General features: G+C 31.9%; 1 protein-coding gene and 1 long non-coding RNA gene across 2 annotated transcripts in view; one reads left to right on the plus strand and one right to left on the minus strand.

The window, feature by feature from the left end:
• Positions 1–17,817, minus strand: part of LOC115876219 (Down syndrome cell adhesion molecule-like protein 1) — a 337,865-nt gene that overhangs the window by 289,266 nt on the left and 30,782 nt on the right.
• On the plus strand, positions 15,477–15,716 carry LOC115876211. The gene is made up of 2 exons (XR_004049114.1): positions 15,477–15,615; positions 15,683–15,716. It is a non-coding gene; the product is annotated as an uncharacterized LOC115876211 (long non-coding RNA).

A 17,817-nucleotide genomic window follows, 5' to 3' on the forward strand; every position in this document is an offset into this window, starting at 1 on the left:
TTAAATTATTAAGATCTATACAATGTTCATTATCAACATTATGTTCGGCAACGCAAGATTTATCCGGTCTACCATATCTTATCTGAGCTAAATGTTCTTTAAATCTAGTAATAAGAATAATATAATAAGTACTAGATTTAAAGAACATTTAGCTCAGATAAGATATGGTAGACCGGATAAATCTTGCGTTGCCGAACATATTGTTGATAATGAACATTGTATAGATCTTAATAATTTAAAATTAATTAAACAAGTCTCAAATTACAGGCAATTAGATGCATATGAAAGCATTAATTAATCATATTAAAATATGATTAAACAAAAATACTTCAAACTATCTGCGTTGCTTGAAGAGACTCTAAAGAACAACTGTTAAAAAAATCTTGATAAATAAGTTATTATTAGTGAAAATATAAACGCGATTTTTTTTATCATAAAATATGACAAAATTCAACAGTTCCAAAATATGACAGCTGTTGATTCTACCTTTTAAATTAACTTTGAATCATCATAAAATATTAAATTTTGGCCGATTTATTAAACAATTTTTCCTATCAATCAACGCTAATGAAATCTATCTTCGAAGCGTTAAGGTTTTGAGAGAAAATTTAGGGATCTTCCAGGCGGAATATCTCAAAAACTACTCTAATTCTACATAAAAAATGATAAGGATCATTTTTGTATGCAATTATCTAAGCTTCATTTAATATTGCAAGAAAAATTTTGTAAATTGCATATTTTGGCAGATATTTGCTAAAAACTGATTTTTAGGTCATTTGGTGCAAATTTTTCTGGCCGAGAAAGGTGTTTTTTCCAATTCAAGCATTTTTTTTTCTCTAAAACTACTCCCCAAAAGGTACACAACTCGCCTAAAAAGTCTCGGTGGACAAATTAGGGCGTTGTTTCAACCTTAATTTATTGGACGAAAAGTCCAGAGAAATTGTTTCTTTTGCCTGTATAAAATTTTCGGGATACACGAGTACATGGATCTTTTTTTTAAGTATATTTATAGTTGTTTTATCAATTGAGACAACCCAAAAAAATGCCGGTCATAGTAATAAAGAAAACGACATCCCGCTAACTCTCGGTTGCTAAGAGAAATAATAGAGACAGAAAGCACAGAGATCTGAAATGAACTGATTAGATAATTGTGTAAAAAAACTTGCCCAGAGCTTCATAAATCAAAAAAAATTTAAAACTAGGTAGCAAATTATAAAGCAGTAAGCGACAAATTAACAGATACTGGTATTATTCACGAAATTCAACAGTACTTCATTGCTATTTATTTTGAATGGAACACTCAAAATGAGATTCCTGATCATCGAATCATCTTCTTGCAGGAATTAAGAGTTCAAGCTTCAAGATTACAGTTGAGGGTTGGAACCTTTGGTGTTACACAGCAAAATAAAAACACTAAATCACCACAATACACCAAAACACTTTTACTTTTACACTGGACGCGCGTTTCGCTAACCATGTTAGCATCATCAGCAGATGATTATAAACTAAAGTACAATCTACAAGTTGAGCGTTTATATACTCGCTCAGTGGGGACCGAGTGGGCGTGGCCAAATCTAGCCAACCGAGTCAGAGCCAACTGAGCGTAACAGTTAGATTTCCGCCACTAGAGTAGTAAGAACAAAGAACTTGAAGGAATTGGACCGTTGTCTCTGTTCATACTATCTTTACATTTATTAATTCTGATGCTTTCATATGCATCTAATTGCCTGTAATTTGAGACTTGTTTAATTAATTTTAAATTATTAAGATCTATACAATGTTCTTTAGCAACAATATGTTCGGCAACGCAAGATTTATCCGGTCTACCATATCTTATCTGGACGCGCGTTTCGCTAACCATGCATCATCAGCAGATGTTAGCTTCAAGATGAACGTTTTTAACATTGAAAATGTTTCTGTTATCCTATATAAGGGAGCCCAAATCGAAATAAAATGCTACATTTGCCACACCATGACGTCATATATACAAGGGTATAGGAAATCTCGGCGCAGCGGCGGCAGTCGGCCAGCGCGCGCAAAAACCATTACATCGCTAATTGTTTATTGATATATCTTTATTAGTTTAAAAGCAAAAAATATGGGGTTTGCTTTGATACCTTGTCAAGACATAATCGAAACTTTTAAATTGTTTCTTTTTTTCATTTAGGCTTTCGTTTTTCGTTAAATGAAAGTTATATTCAAAATAATTCTATTTTAAACCAAATTTTCGCATGATTGACATGATTATTCATGTTTAAAGTTTTTTTTGGTCATAAGCGCTAATGGAAATGTTTTTTTGTAAATAATTATAAAAAATTACTCCCTACGAAGACTTTATTGTGTACTGGATCAAAAAATAAGTATTTGTTTTCTCTATACGATGGTATTAATATATCGATTTTTGATGATAGTGCCCTTTTACCCGGTCTTTTTTTGTACTACTTTCGGAATAAGGGTCCCCATATCATGTACTGTACTTCCATCCCTGAAAAATTCAGCTTGTGACACCGAAGTGAGAGGTAAAGTCAAAATAAGCTTTAATCTACCTACATCATAGGTAAGTGTAGGTACTCTAGGTATATTCTGCCTAAACAGTAGCGGAACTAGCTGACAGTAGTAATTAATTTGTTATCCGATAAGTAGTTGTCATTATATAAGTTTAATCATCTTATACCTCCTATAACGGTAGGTTTTAGATTTTTCCTGATTGGTTTGTTAAACAAAAATATACTGGGCATATAAATGTCTTTTACAGGTTAATTCGTTAAAGAAATATGTTACGATATTGGCGAGTCTGAATATTATAAAAATTTGCAAAGTAAAATATGTTGGAAAAATAATTAGTCCATACATATATAAAAGCTCAAAGGGTTTTTTTGTTGCATCCATCCCGCCGAAAGCGCTTTACCAATCTTGATGATTCTTTTTTTAAATGAAAGGTATATATGTGTAGATTTGTTATGAAGTATTTTTATAGTGCTTAATGGCTATTTCTTTGTGTAAAACGACTAAATACTAAAACATACCTGAAAACACCTACACACAATACCTCCAGAAATAAATTAGTTGTCATTGTCAGTGGTGTGTCAGTTAGATTATATATTACGTTTTTAGATATTTTAGAGTGAGTTGATGCCGCCAGCTTTAGATACATAAATATTAGCACAAAGGTTCGTTTAAACGACATTAGTGAATTAGCTACACAAAGCGATTTTAGGAAATTCATCCTCTTAGAGAGTAAAATTATCTCGAACAGTTTGTTGTATGAAAATTCCTTACTATTTGGTCTAGAAGAATGAAATCCTACAAAAAGAATTAGAAGAAATTTTTGAAATTCATCAACCAAATGGGTAAAGTTAGTAAAAATTTATATAAAACTTGGTGACCTCTGGATTATACACATAAAAATTGGCACAAAGATAAAGCAAATTTATGAAATGTATACACTTAGGGAGTAGAATAGGGAATGAAAGTTTGCTGTACGAAAATGCAATACTATAACATTATAAACCAGACAGTATAAAATTATATACAAGGGTTTATTTAGTGACATCATAACGAAATATATCTTCCTCAATTATCCTTCAAAGAATAAAAAATAACCTATAAAGAGAGTATTAGTGCTCTTAATAAATAAAAAAAGATGAAAAATAAAAAAACATCTATGCTCACTAGCTCTCTATAAAGAAGTAGAAAATCATTTAAATCAATGCATGAACGATTCGAGGTGTAACGCGAACGTAGAACGTAGTCGCGGGAAAAAGCTAGTAATTTATTAAATTATTTTATGTAACTGATTAATTTTCATTGAAAAGGAATTTTTGTAATTCGCCACTATATTAGTTAAAAACTAAGAAACTCATCAATTTTAAGTTTTGCGATTTTGACTTATACTTTTTACAAAATCTGAACACATTTTATAAGAAAAAAAGCTTTTGATAATATTTGTGTAGATTGACTACAAGTTGTATAACATAAATTTCTCTACCTAGTGGTCTGCAGCATCGCCTTGTGGTGCAAACGTGGGCCTGTTAATCTGTGACGTGACGCACAACAGCCAAGAAAAACAGAAGCGTGGCTAAGAATTTAGTAATTTAAAAAAAATGTCTTTTAGATACAGTAGTAGGTGTTAAAAAGTTTTGTGTTTAAATGGGGTTTGCCTTTAACAGTTAAAAAATTATATCGTAAAATGTAACTTTCCGTAAGAATTCTATATCTGTCATCGATCATGATCTGTCATCATGTTAACCTGATGTTTTGTATGTTATTTTGTTTTTTTCGAGGTGTTTTTGCTTGCTTGTTTTACGGATAGGTGCAATTGCATAATTATTATTGATAATGTTTTATTTAATTTTAACATTACTACTTTTTCAGTGAATCTTTAAATCTGTTGTTTTTGTTAAGTTCGTTATTTAAACATATGTATGTAATACACTCATATTAACACTAATCATATTTTTACGTTTTTATTCATCATTTTCAATGCCCCCCCGGTTGCATCTTTGTAAAGGACTGTGAATTTTTTAAATTGTTAACAAACTTCCGTCCTCGATTACGTAACTTAAAGTTTAATTTGTCTCGAATATATAATATTACGGTAGTATTTCTGTTCACGTGCATTGCTCATGTATTTGTTTCCGTCTGTATATAATCGATTTAAATCTCTTCTTTAAACCGGATATAAGAAAAACACACTGCGCTTGTTTCAAAGATAATCCCTTAAAGAAAACGAACGAGACGGCACAAAAATAAAACTGCAACTTTTTATCTGTACCAAACAGATCCGAGATTCCAGCCATCCGGGGGAATGCAGCTCTGGATAGCCCCGATATTAGAAAATAGAAACGAGTAGAGCTTTACCTGGAACACAGGATATATAATGGCCGGGCCATTGTAATAACAAAGTTATGTATATAAGGCCGTTGGATGGAAGAAAGCTAAATGCTCCGGTGGAATGTGTGCTCTCGGTCCTGGCCCGTGCATGAATAAAATAACGGAATGTCAATAAGAACGCTCTAAGCTTAGGAGGGAGGTATAGGAAAGCTGGTCTCCTTTGGCCTTACCTTCTATTTTTGTAGGTTTTATTTTTGCTGCAGTCCGCTTGTTTGTTAAGAAAATAATAGTCTCGGGTCTGGTCCACATAGTTGAATTATTGAAATACTTTATTGTTGGTTAGGTTCAATTTTTTTTCTATTCTTAAATAACTTTAAGCGTTAACATTATTAGGCATTTCGACAAAAATGTGTATTTTGTGTGGTATTCCACAAAATTTGCAGGCTATTTGTAAAAGAATAATATCAAGCTTTGTAAAATTTTATCTTTTGGTTTGTTATTCTAAGATGGGACCATTTCAGTTTACGAAGTTATCAGTTGACATAGGCAAACGAATTTTAGAAGGCCTAAGCAAATAATCTAATGATATTCAAGACACATAAACTCTCTAAAAGTATGCATATATATATATATATATATATCCTGAGAAACTAACTAAGCAAATAATACAATCTTCTAAATAATTTAAAGTCACATAAACGAGGGTAAAGTAGAACAAACATTCGTCCCTTATTATCAAAACTCTATTTGACAGAGTGGTACCAGTTGTGTACCCTAGGGATATCTCAAAATAAACAACGCAGAAAAAGCACGTAGGCATGCTTAAGGAATAAGTAAAATTAAATCATCCCCTCGCTAGAGGTTTTACATTGAAAATTAAAAGTATTAAATATATGTTTTAAAATCAGAATCCAAATGTTCACGAGATGAATGTCTGAAAATGATAGAAATAGGATTATCTTTTTTTCCGTTCCTAGAGTTAAATAGAAATAGACAAAAATGTGAAGAAATAAAGAGTTAATTTCTAGGCGGTTTTTTTTCTAAGGTAATCCTATGGCACGATATCATTTGTATTAGTTAAGGCTTAGATTATGAATATTATCCAGCAAATTGGTAAAAGAGTAAGATTTACACGGAAGGGTTTAAAAATTACATTTAATTAATAAATAGGACATGCTGATGCCCTCTCGGGATAAGGATCAGAAACAGGGGTGAAAGAAGTCTAGGGATCTTTCGGGGAAGGAACCCTTCGGCCAATTAAAAAGGTGCAAAATATGCATTTGGATGGGTATTCGAAGGTTCCTCAAACAGGGGCGTGCCGAAGATGTAGTAACGCCTTTCCGAGATAATACCAGCATCAGTATTTTCATCTTCAAAATTAGTTCGGTACTGACTTTTAAATTAGACGGTCGAATTTACTCCGTGTAGATCTTATTATATCTTAGATATATATTATCCAGTGGTCTTTTTAATTGTTTTATTAAGTTCTCTATCTAAAGATTTTCTCAAATAAATTCTCAAGTTAGGAAATTCTAAACTATATTCATGCTTACAGTATTTTAATTGTTGTTTTTGGATTTTCTCTAATATTTTTCTTTATTAATGATTTAAGATTTTCTGTTTGTTCTAAAGGAAAATAAAAACACTAAATCACCACAATACACCAAAACACTTTTACTTTTACACTGGACGCGCGTTTCGCTAACCATGTTAGCATCATCAGCAGATGATTATAAACTAAAGTACAATCTACAAGGTGAGCGTTTATATACTCGCTCAGTGGGCCCCGAGTGGGCGTGGCAAAATCTAGCCAACCGAGTCAGAGCCAACTGACCGTAACAGTTAGATTTCCGCCACTAGAGTAGTAGGAACAAATGGTTAGCGAAACGCGCGTCCAGTGTAAAAGTAAAAGTGTTTTGGTGTATTGTGGTGATTTAGTGTTTTTATTTTGCTGTGTAACACCAAAGGTTCCAACCCTCAACTGTAATGTTCTAAAGGGTTTAGTAAATTTTAGATGTCATTGCATAAGTGATTACTTTGCAATTGTTCTTTTTATTAAATTCTAATTTAAATTTAATTGTTCAGTGAATATTTTTTTAATATATTAATTTTCTGCCAACGATAATTCCAAGAGAGATTTGAAAGTGTATGCTAATTGTAGATAATTTAAATTGGACTAATAAGAAGAATATTTTGTATTTTTTAACTTTATTATCTCTGAGTTTTAATTTCAATTCTCTAATTGTCATTAATATTTTTGATTCAATTTCTTTCTTTTTCATTAATTATAAATGTTTTGTTGTTAAATCTTTTTCTTTATTTTTTTATTTATTTATTTCTTTATATTAAATATAGTTAGGTGTTGTAAAAAATCGGCATTTTATTTCTTTATTTCACCTAATCACGGTAATATTAAGTTATTTAAAAGAACACTGTGATAACCGGTCGAGTGGTTCAATCCGAAGTATGAGTCCAAGACCCAAGAGGTAGATCTACAAGGGGATCAATGAAATCTTCGACAGGTTCTTGTTGTTGATGTATTGCTGATGGATGTTGACGTAATAAGGTAAGTGGCAATAGAGTTTATAGTAACTAAATTTAGAAAGAGCCCTTACCATAAAAGTGCGATGCCTTAATTTCTATTTTTAGCTGGTTATATTTTGTTTTTATATGTAAACGATAAACTATATTTACGCTCTGAAAAGACGGTGCTCTCATTAATCCAAGTTCTGCCTACCGCTCAATAAATTATTTTAATTATAATAATTATATAAAGGCCACACTACCATGATAACGGACAAAATCTTGAAAGTTTTGTCACATATTGAAGAAATATAAAGAAAATGTACAGGGTGTCCCATTTTAGTTGAAATCATACGGTATCTCCGTTATTAGTAAAGATAGGAGGATACGGTTTGCAAACACCTATGTCACTTTATTGTCAAACGAAAGTTGCCGTAAACAAAATTTTTATAGCCCCCTTCGTTTCTTAGCTACAGGGTCATTTCGAAAATTTTGCAATTTGGGACAGCCCCCGTATCTCCGTTATTATGGATGATATCGTGAAGTTGAAAACTGATTCTTATAGAACTTTTCACGTAAAATACAGTGGCATAGTCTGTTTTTCTACGAAAAAAATATTTTTGAAAATATGAACTAAAGTTTTGTTTTGTCGAATGGTACAAAACACCCTGTATATTTATAAATCATATGATCAGCCTTGCTATGAGCTTCTCAAAAATATATATCACTCTATATTTATTTTCACTATAATGGGACACACTAAAATGGGACACACCTATGTACCGGGTGGCCAACTAAGAATGGACGCCCGCTGTATCTCAGAAACTACATATCGTATAACTTTGGGAAAAAAATTATAATAAGTAAATTGACCAAAAGAAATCGCTGGAAATTATTTTCAAGATCTAAAAATGTCCGCTAGGGGGCGTTTCTCTGATAGCCAATCAGAAAACAGGGTTTTTCTCAAAAATATGCAGGTGAACAGGTATTTTAAATACGACTATTGTAATCATCGAGAAATTTGTAATTTTTTTGATATAGAGTATTTCGCTCTATCTCATCAAATAAAGTGGTAGGGGAAGGTTAAATTTGCTTTTATTCAAATAAGAATAACTCTGATTTAGGTTAGCCGATTTAAACAAACAAGGGCTCGTTTAAAAGAGCTTTTCTTCCTTAATGATCTCCAGTATAAATTTTGTTTCCATATTTATTTTCGTGATAGCTAGAGGACGCTGTTTGACATTATAACAGATTTTGCGCTTTTGCATAAAAAATTTAAATAGGAGGCTATATTTCTGTTTGCAGAAATATATTTTTAAATAGAGCACAAAACTTTTTAAATAGAGCACAAACTTTTTAAAACCCAGGCATATTGAATCCAATAACCTAGCTGGCTATGGAAAATATGCCGCTCCAGCGACTCTATCTACTAAAGTAAATGGTATCGAAGAAGCCCCACACATGCATAGCAAAATAAGTAGCACAACTGCAGCAATTGCATCAACTACACCAACTACACTCATGCTGACGAAATTGCAACAAATGCAATTTCATCATGATGGATCACCTACTAACAAAATTGGCAATTCGTCTCTTAGAAATTGTGGATAGTTCATTATTTCATTCAGATAATTAAAAAAGTCCAATCATTCGCCATCCTAGAATTCCTGCCTAAACATTTACCGACCAACGGTCTTGGTGCTGAACTACTTGCATCAAGAGTAGACTTGGACCAGTAGTGCATATTGAAAAGTGACTCAAACGACATAAACTTTAATATAATCATAAATAACACAAACAACAGGTAAAACACGAAAACAAGTGAAATCAAGGACGAACTTGGATAAATAACTAACTGACGTTGCATGAAATAAACCCCTAGTTTTCAGCCATACGAAATTCGGCCGTTTTCTGTTAAAAGCAATATGGCGGCACAAAATTTCTAGAAATTTTAATGAAATTATTGATTGTCCGACTTTTGGACATTTTAATCTGACTAGCTACGTATAATTAACCAACAAATTCGTAAAAATTGTATTGATGGACGATAATGTTACATAAACACGTTTAAAAACTTATGACGTCATTTTTTTTTAAGAAAACGACCTAAATTCGGATGCATCAAAACTGAACTTAATCGTTTTGATATTTTGACGTAATCAAGTCACCTGTTTTTGTTTCCTAGCCTACTACTATAATTTTTAGACCATATCGACGGCGTCACGACAAAAGGGCGTAAGCGCCAAAATAGCGAAAATGAGATTATGGTTCCAAAATGTAATACTAATAAATGCGCACCTATCTATGAAACGGCTTAACTAACAAAAATTCTTAACGTGAGAAAAAAGACAGTTTTAGTTTCTAACCGCCAATACACTTTCAAACCAGACTCGACGCGAAAATCAGTAACCGCCATTCACACGTGTTGGAAGGTCGCTTACGTCTGGGATGAAAAAATACCATTTTCCATTCAAAGGTACGTAGAAAAACTTATTAATAAGATAGGTCTTATTTATATTTGGTAGCCTAGATTGTTTTTTGTGCTTCAATCTTATTCAAATAGTAAACACCGACATTTATTTGTTATTGTCGGTTACGTCTTTTCGTGTTAATTTATTTGGTTTCCGTAAGCGCCATCCGCCTATGTGATCGTAATGGCATATCTTTTTGCTTTTAACAAAACTACCGTTCAGCAGATTTCAAAAATTTGTAAAATATCTAAATTGTATACAATATTAATTTTCAAAAAAACCTTTGCTACAAGTCAAAGGACTTTTTCTTGATTGTAATAATTGTTTGAAATTTGATTTTTTTCATGTCGCTTAAGCCTTTTTTATATTTTTTCTCCACAGTGTGATAATGACTTCCCGCGGGAAGAAAATCAGAGATTTGGCATTAAAATGTGGAAATCAAGAGGTTGAGGTTGAGAGCAATATCATAGATATGATCTGGCAGAAGCATTGCAGCATGATGCGCTGTTGGAGTCAGAATTATTCATGTTAGAAGCACCACCTTTTGCCACCAACGAGGAATACGGATCAAGTTCACCCGTGTTTTGCTCAGAATATTAGTTAAATTTAATTTTCCAGTTATTATTTCAAGCCTAATGAGTTTGAAAATATTGAAAGTATCAGTTTGAGTATTTTGTACTGTGTTTTCTTAAAAATTTAAAAAATCCAAGCGACATTTTTAATTTTATTTGTAAAACTCAAAAAGGCGTAAGTGCACCTAAACGACAAAAAATGACTAGAATAATAAGACACAAAAGTATTAAACGCCTTTCAAAAAGACGTAAACGCCAATCGAGCCTAGAAAGAAAGGCGTAAGCGCCAAATATTAAAATAACTAATTAACAGTTTAATATTTTATAAGCAAAAAATTCTTGAAAAATGTGCCATATAATCTATAATACTGTAGCAAAAAATAATTCACAAAAAATAAAAAATATAGATTTTAGACGTTTTTTTCGTCTCCTGAAAAAAATGACGAATGGCGCTTACGCCCTTTTGTCGTGACGCCGTCGATATAATCCTAAACGGCAGCCTAAGATGATTTGTTCTCTTAATATCTCCGGTTAGAGAGAAGATAGAAAGTTGCGGTTTGTGCTGATTTTTTGGAAATTTTATGCTCTATTTAACTATGTAAAGAGAAATATAGCCTCCTATTTAATTTTTTTCTGCAAAAGCGCAATATCTGTTATGGTGTCAACCGGCGCACTCTAGCTACCACGAAAAAAATTATGGAAACAAAATTTATACTGAAGATGATTAAGGAAGGCAAGCTCTTTTAAACGATCCTTGGTTTGTTTAAATCGGCTAACCTAAACCAGAGTTATCCTTATTTTAATAAAATCAAGTTTAACCTTCTCCCACCACTTTACTTTATGAGATAGAGCAAAATACTCTATATCAAAAAAATTACACATTTCTTGGCGATTATAATAGTAATATTTAAAATACCTTTTACCTGCATATTTGAGAAAAACATTACCTGCATTATGAGAAAAACTCTGTTTTCTGATTGGCTATCAGAGAAACGCCCTCTAGCGGATATTTTTTGAACTTGAAAATAATTTCCAGCGATTTCTCTTGGTCGATTTACTTATTAGAATTTTTTCCCCAAAGTTATACGATAAGTAGTTTCCGAGATACAGCCGGCGTCCATTCTTAGTTGGCCACCCGGTACAGATACCTTGAAAATAATATTTATATTAAAACAGCATTATATTATGTCACTTTTTCAAACATGTCCTTCAAATCCTTCAGACTAATAGCTGTTAGTAAGAAGTTTCACTCCAAATATGCGCACATAGTGCACACACTGTGTTTTTTTCTATAGTACAGTTAAAAACAGGTTGAAAATTTCGAACAAAATCTTGAAAAAGCCTTCGATAAGAACTGAAATAATTTTCACCGTGTTCTTCTTTCCGAACAATTTAATTCTACTACTTTCTGCTAGTTTCTATCGGTCTTATTTCGCCGTATTGCAGTACCGGGATTTAAAGTTTCTCAACTCCTTAAACTCGGCGCGGATTCCGAACCCCTGAAACAGTAATCGCGGTAAATTGTTTTTCTTATAATCGCTTGTTTCCGAATTGTTCCTTTCGGGCTGCGGTAGAATTAGAACAAGTTTCAGTAGAGAGAGCAAGGTAATTCAAAAATATTTATTGATTAAGAACGGTTTAATTAGCTCACAGGAAATTGAATTCTAAGAGATGATTTTTGACAAATAAGATGGCTTTTTGGGTTCAATGTATTGAATTCTATGGTAAACGCACGGTCACGAGAATGGCCACGGAACGATGGGCTGGCCAACAAATCTCTAGAATGGTTGAGAAACTCACCAGGGCCGAGACAGGCGAAAAGGTTCATTGTAGAACATTGGCCAAAATTCACGGTAGACTTGATAAGCAAGGACAGAAAGACAGTCAAAGCTGTAGTAGGTCTACTAACAGGGCATTGTAAGCTAAACAGGCATCTAAAGCTGATGGGATTGACAGACGAAGCTATGTGTAGGTTCTGCCAATCTGAAGAAGAAACGTCAGAACACATTTTATGTCGGTGTGACAGCCTGGCAAATGTGCGGTTCCCGGTAATAGGCAATGATAGGCCATTGCCAAGGAGCTAAGTTGCTAAACTTTGTAAAAAGGATAGGACTGGAGAATGTAATCTAAGGATCAGAAGAGGACCACAATAGATCTGAGAAGGTCGCAGTGGATCAGGCCGAAAGCCACCTCTAAGAATCTAATCTAATGGTAAACGCAATTTATAAGAAAACGTGTCTCAGGTACATAGAAATTATGCACTAACAAATCGTTTAAAAACTGTTTTCTCTCGAATTGGTCTTTTTAGAATTTTTATTAAAACGGTTTAATCAAATCTCAAAAAAATAATTTTAAGAGATGTTACCGATGAGTAAAATTATTTCTTTTGATAAAAATTTCTTGCAGTTTTGCATAGTTTTTTTATAAAATATTTATAATTAGTTGCCACTGCCTAATAGTAAAGTAAAGTAAGACTTTTTTATTCCAATGTTATTGTATTCGTATTGACTAAGAGTGAGTCCCAGTGGGACCCTCCACTGCGGCCGTGTGGGCCTATTGTGGCTTCTACAAAATATGCTTATTGTTTTCCCGGTGTATTGCGGTTCTACCAGCAGTTTTAATAGGATATAGCTCAGCTTTAATAGGACATTAGCTTGAATTTACTGAGATATTTATTGAGGAGCAGGGGAACACGAGACGGAAATCATCGAAAGAATTGAAAACACGTCCCGCTTGTACCAAGCCATTAAGAACAGTTTCTTAAATAAAAAAGAAATCTCGAGAGCTGTGAAGATGAGTGTATACAAGACAGTATTCATACCGACGCGACGTTGATTTTTGGTTGTGAAAGTTGGGGTATTAACTAAAAGATTGAAGAGTAAGATCCAAAGAATGGAGATGTTATATCTACGAAGAGTACTTAGGGTAATAAGGAAAGATAGACTAAGGAACAACTTTATAAGAGAAGAACTAAAAGTAGATTTGATTCTGAATAAAATTGAGCAATGTCAGCTTAGGTGGTACCTAACAGTAACAGGTGTGTGGGAAGCTAGAATGCAGGGAAACAGACCAAGGGGAAGACCAACTAAAACATCGAATGTCACAATAGAGAAGATAGTGCAGGATAGAAGAGTAACATTAACAGAAGCCAAAAGAGACAAAAATAAATGTAAACAATTTGTGTATAGTGTAGCAATTAAGTCAATTTATTTAATTTAGTATACCTTACACCTTCGGGTAGAAAGGTTCTCGATCGTCCTAGCAACATTACATTTCAAAAATTTTAATTTCTTAAAAGTTTTATTCACATCCACTAAACCGATAATATATTTATCCAAAAAGAAGAAACTTAAGCCCTAAAAGTTTAACGTTTGACCTAAACAGATAAAAGTCTCTATGAGTATAGAAAGACAAATCGATGGGACAAAAAGGTTATAGGTGAGAAGGGATCGACAAAACTAACAAAGTAAAAAATTATCGCAATAAAAATACGAAGAAAAAAAAGAGAAATAGATAACATTGGGTTGGGAATCAACAAGGACAAATATAAAAAGGTCGCTGTGGGAAGTTTAGGTCGTATGTTTTGGAAACCGTTTGGACCCTTGACTGTTTCTCACACCTCAAATATATTATTTCCTTTATTTTCTGCTATAGGAAGAGATAAAAAAAACTAAAAAACTTATCTTCTTTAAGTAATTTTGTTTTTCTATCAACTTTAGTGTAATTTTTATACAGTTACCGAAAGTCAAAAAATAATCATTTAGGAATTATCTACATGAACAGATGTTTTAATGACACTATATCATAAAATATAATATCTACAGAAAAAAATAAGAAAACAAAATATAATATAAAATATATCTTAGATCTTATAATATATTATGTATATGATGCAGACAATATATCGGCATTATTGCATGCTTTTGTTCAAAATATTAACTTGTTTTCGTATCCTGTCCTGGCCGGTTTAAAGTTGCCCAAATCGTATTTTTAGGCTTATTAGCATATTGGGAAAAGCATTTTTTTACCGATAATTTGATACCACATACTCAAATTGTCATTATGAACCGCAAGTTAAAATTTTAATTAAACCATATGCGAAAATGCCAAAAGTTAACATACGATATGTCCATAGATAAAAGAAAATAATCTACTATTAAGATAGATATGAAACTTAATAGTAAAATTTTGGGTCAAAGCGCCCCTCCGTGTTTTTAGTGGAGACTACGTTTAACCCTTAAGGGTTTAACCCAGCGCCTTCGCCTTTTCTGCTGTAAATGTTTTTTATGTTTATATTTGAATTCAAAGGATTTATTTTTAAAGTTACACTGATATATTAGTATATCAGAGTAACTTTAATAAAACATAAGAATATATATATTTTACAATTTATTTTTTTATTTATTCTACAGAGTTTCATGTAAATGATCGTAAGTCGACTGGCTATCTAATGAATAGACCGAGATTTATAGATTTTAAAGCGAACGAAAAAAAATCAAACAACGAATACATACCATATATTTTTTTTTATCTAAGATACATACCTTATCGTCTTTTGGAAACACGTACATTTTTCCAGTTTTGTTAGTTTCTTTGCAAGATGCAACACAACAAGAAAACACCATTTTTACAGTTAATAAATAATAAAACTATTTCTGACTATGATATTTAAAATTTACATAGATAGAAAATTAAAAAACAAACCAGTATTTGCAAACGCAGGCCCAAATTCAATAAAATTCAAAATTTTTCCTGCGAAAATCAGGCTTTTTTCACTGAAAAGGTATTTTTTTCGAAGGCTTCCTCTGCTTTCACCAAGATGGTTCAAAGTCGAAAAAGGACGCGTGTTTGCAAAAGACGCAGGACTCCAAGATACCAACCCAAAATCCAACACTGGCAACCAGTAAAACAAAAGACCCAAAATAAAATTCGATGTAAAATTTTATTTAATGCATACGGATTGAGTGAAACATTTTATTACATCATAATAAAATTATAATAATCCCTATATGAACATAATATCTTCGGAAAATTATTAATACATTTTCCGATCATATGTAAAACCGTTTAAAAAGATCGAAAACCTAATTTACAAAGATCCATCTGTCAAACTTCAACGCCGGTGTCACACGATCAGCTGACAAACAATTGAAACGTCAGTCTGTAAATCGTAATATAAACAAGATGAAATTTAGGGAAAAATCAACTATAATCAGGTAAAATCAATTGATTACACACAGGAAAAATGCATAATAAAATCCTTAACCCATATGTGTATTGTAGACCCAACATTCCCACTTGTTGCGTTGAAAACAGAAAAAAGATAATCACATCAAGTCTATGTTCAAGAATCCTCCGAAGAAATATGCCAAGAAAATATCCTAACACAAGCATAAGTCTAAATAAAGAATTAGTAACCACTGTAGAAAGAAAGGTAGGTTTTAAACAGACAAATAGACATTTTATTAATGAGATTTTATATTACAGTTATCGGAGAAAACTCCATCCCAAGAAATTGTTGTGGTGAAGAGACTTAATAGCTAAGATATTATTAGAAGTTATATGTACAGTTAAGAAGTAAGCTAATTAAACGTTATTATTCAAGTTATTCAAGTAAGTTTTAGTTTTATTCTTAAAAATAAGCAAAATAAGTAAAATAAGTTACGGTGAAATTTTAAACCGTAACAGGCTCCAGAAGAATGTATTGTTTTCAGTTTCGCAACAAAATAGTCGGCCGACTAAAAATTACATGTCAGGGCGTACCCTAATTATTTTTAAAAAAACTCACAAGGAAAAGGCAGAAAAATGCATGCTTCATTTAGAAATGTGTAATAATTATTTTTATTCCAAATATGCGTTAATTGTTTTGAGTGGTGTATTTCAGTATGATAAAAATAAAATATAATCACAGCAACCAACAACCTTTCTTACCTTACTTATCGATATTTTAATAGAAGAATTTTGCCGCTTTTTTTGTTGACACAAATCGCTATAAAACTTTAAAAGCTAAAATAGCATAGATAGCTTTAAACACTAAACGGGTTTATGTCGCGCTAATCTTGTTCTCTGTAGCCGTATACTAAAATTTATAACTACGCAAAAAAGCAAATATTCCACGACCTAATAGAAAACCTCTCCAAACCCAGAACTCGTCGTGCGTTATAAAAGATCTTATTAATCTCGAAGTCAAAAGCAGAGAAAAGATCAATCGTCGTCGAGAATTGATGCTCGAGGATTCGATAAAAACCACCACCGAAAAACAGGGAAAAAAAACAGGAATGCCTTTCCGTTCCTCGCTGTTCCGTGTTTTTCTTTTATTTCTGGTTTCGATTCGCCATTTTCTCTTTCAACATACAGCCGTGGTGGTTTTTTCGACGATTCGTAATCAAATAAACGAAAGATGATAAAGACCATTTCGGCTATTTCGGCTACACGGAGTATTGTAGCTAAACGATTAGATTTTTACAAATTTCAAGTTTTGGGTTCGATGAAGGACTATTAGAGGTACAATTTAAAAATAATTTTACAAGATACAAAGTGTCCCAAATAAGTAAAAAATATCAAAGTTGTATTTTTTTAAACGGAACACCTTGTATATTATTACATTTTTAGTTTCTACGATTAAAATAAATGTAAATTTGATTAATTTTTATTATACTTAAACCTTACCGTTTTTGAAATATTTTCAATTTTGGGAAACTGCAGTAAAAATTTCAAGGCTTCATTTCTCCAAGGGTATCAAAGTTTTTAATACTAAATATTTACTGAAGTTTATTTATTGATTAGTTATTGTGTTGCAATAATAAAAATAATACTACCTTATACAGAGTGTCTAAAAATTTATTTTAAATAATTTCTAGCTTTAAACGCCAATAACTTCTTTAATTTAAATAGAACGCTCTGTATACTTTAGGAGAATCAGATGCACAATTTAATTGTCTATCACATTGTATTATACCATTTTTTACCTATCCCTTCAAGTTTTCGTAGAAAATGCATTTTCTTATAATTTAGACCCTATTTATCAATATACCCATGGAATATTGACATTTTAGATTGTTTTTAAAGCAACAAATGTACAAAATGTACAGACTAGTAATATTATCGTTTTTAGCAAAACGATAATATTACTAGCCCATTTGTATGCAAAAAGAAAACTATTTAAATCTTTATAAAAGAGTATACCATTAATTAAATATAACACCATTATTTCCGCCCATATACTAATTAATTACATACTTAATTGTGTTCGTTATTAAATTATTCTAAATAAATGTGGATTTGAGTCAGAAAGCAATATAATAATAAGTTATCAAAATTAAAGTCTCTGTTGTTATAAATAAGGATTTGTTAAAAATTGAAATATCATTTTTAAGGTGTTTCTTTTTATCACACTGTCTAATACCCATACAAAATTC

The sequence above is a fragment of the Sitophilus oryzae genome, unplaced genomic scaffold (genome assembly GCF_002938485.1).
Source record: "Sitophilus oryzae breed Bouriz unplaced genomic scaffold, Soryzae_2.0 scaffold_1420_pilon_pilon, whole genome shotgun sequence".
Taxonomy (NCBI): domain Eukaryota; kingdom Metazoa; phylum Arthropoda; class Insecta; order Coleoptera; family Curculionidae; genus Sitophilus; species Sitophilus oryzae.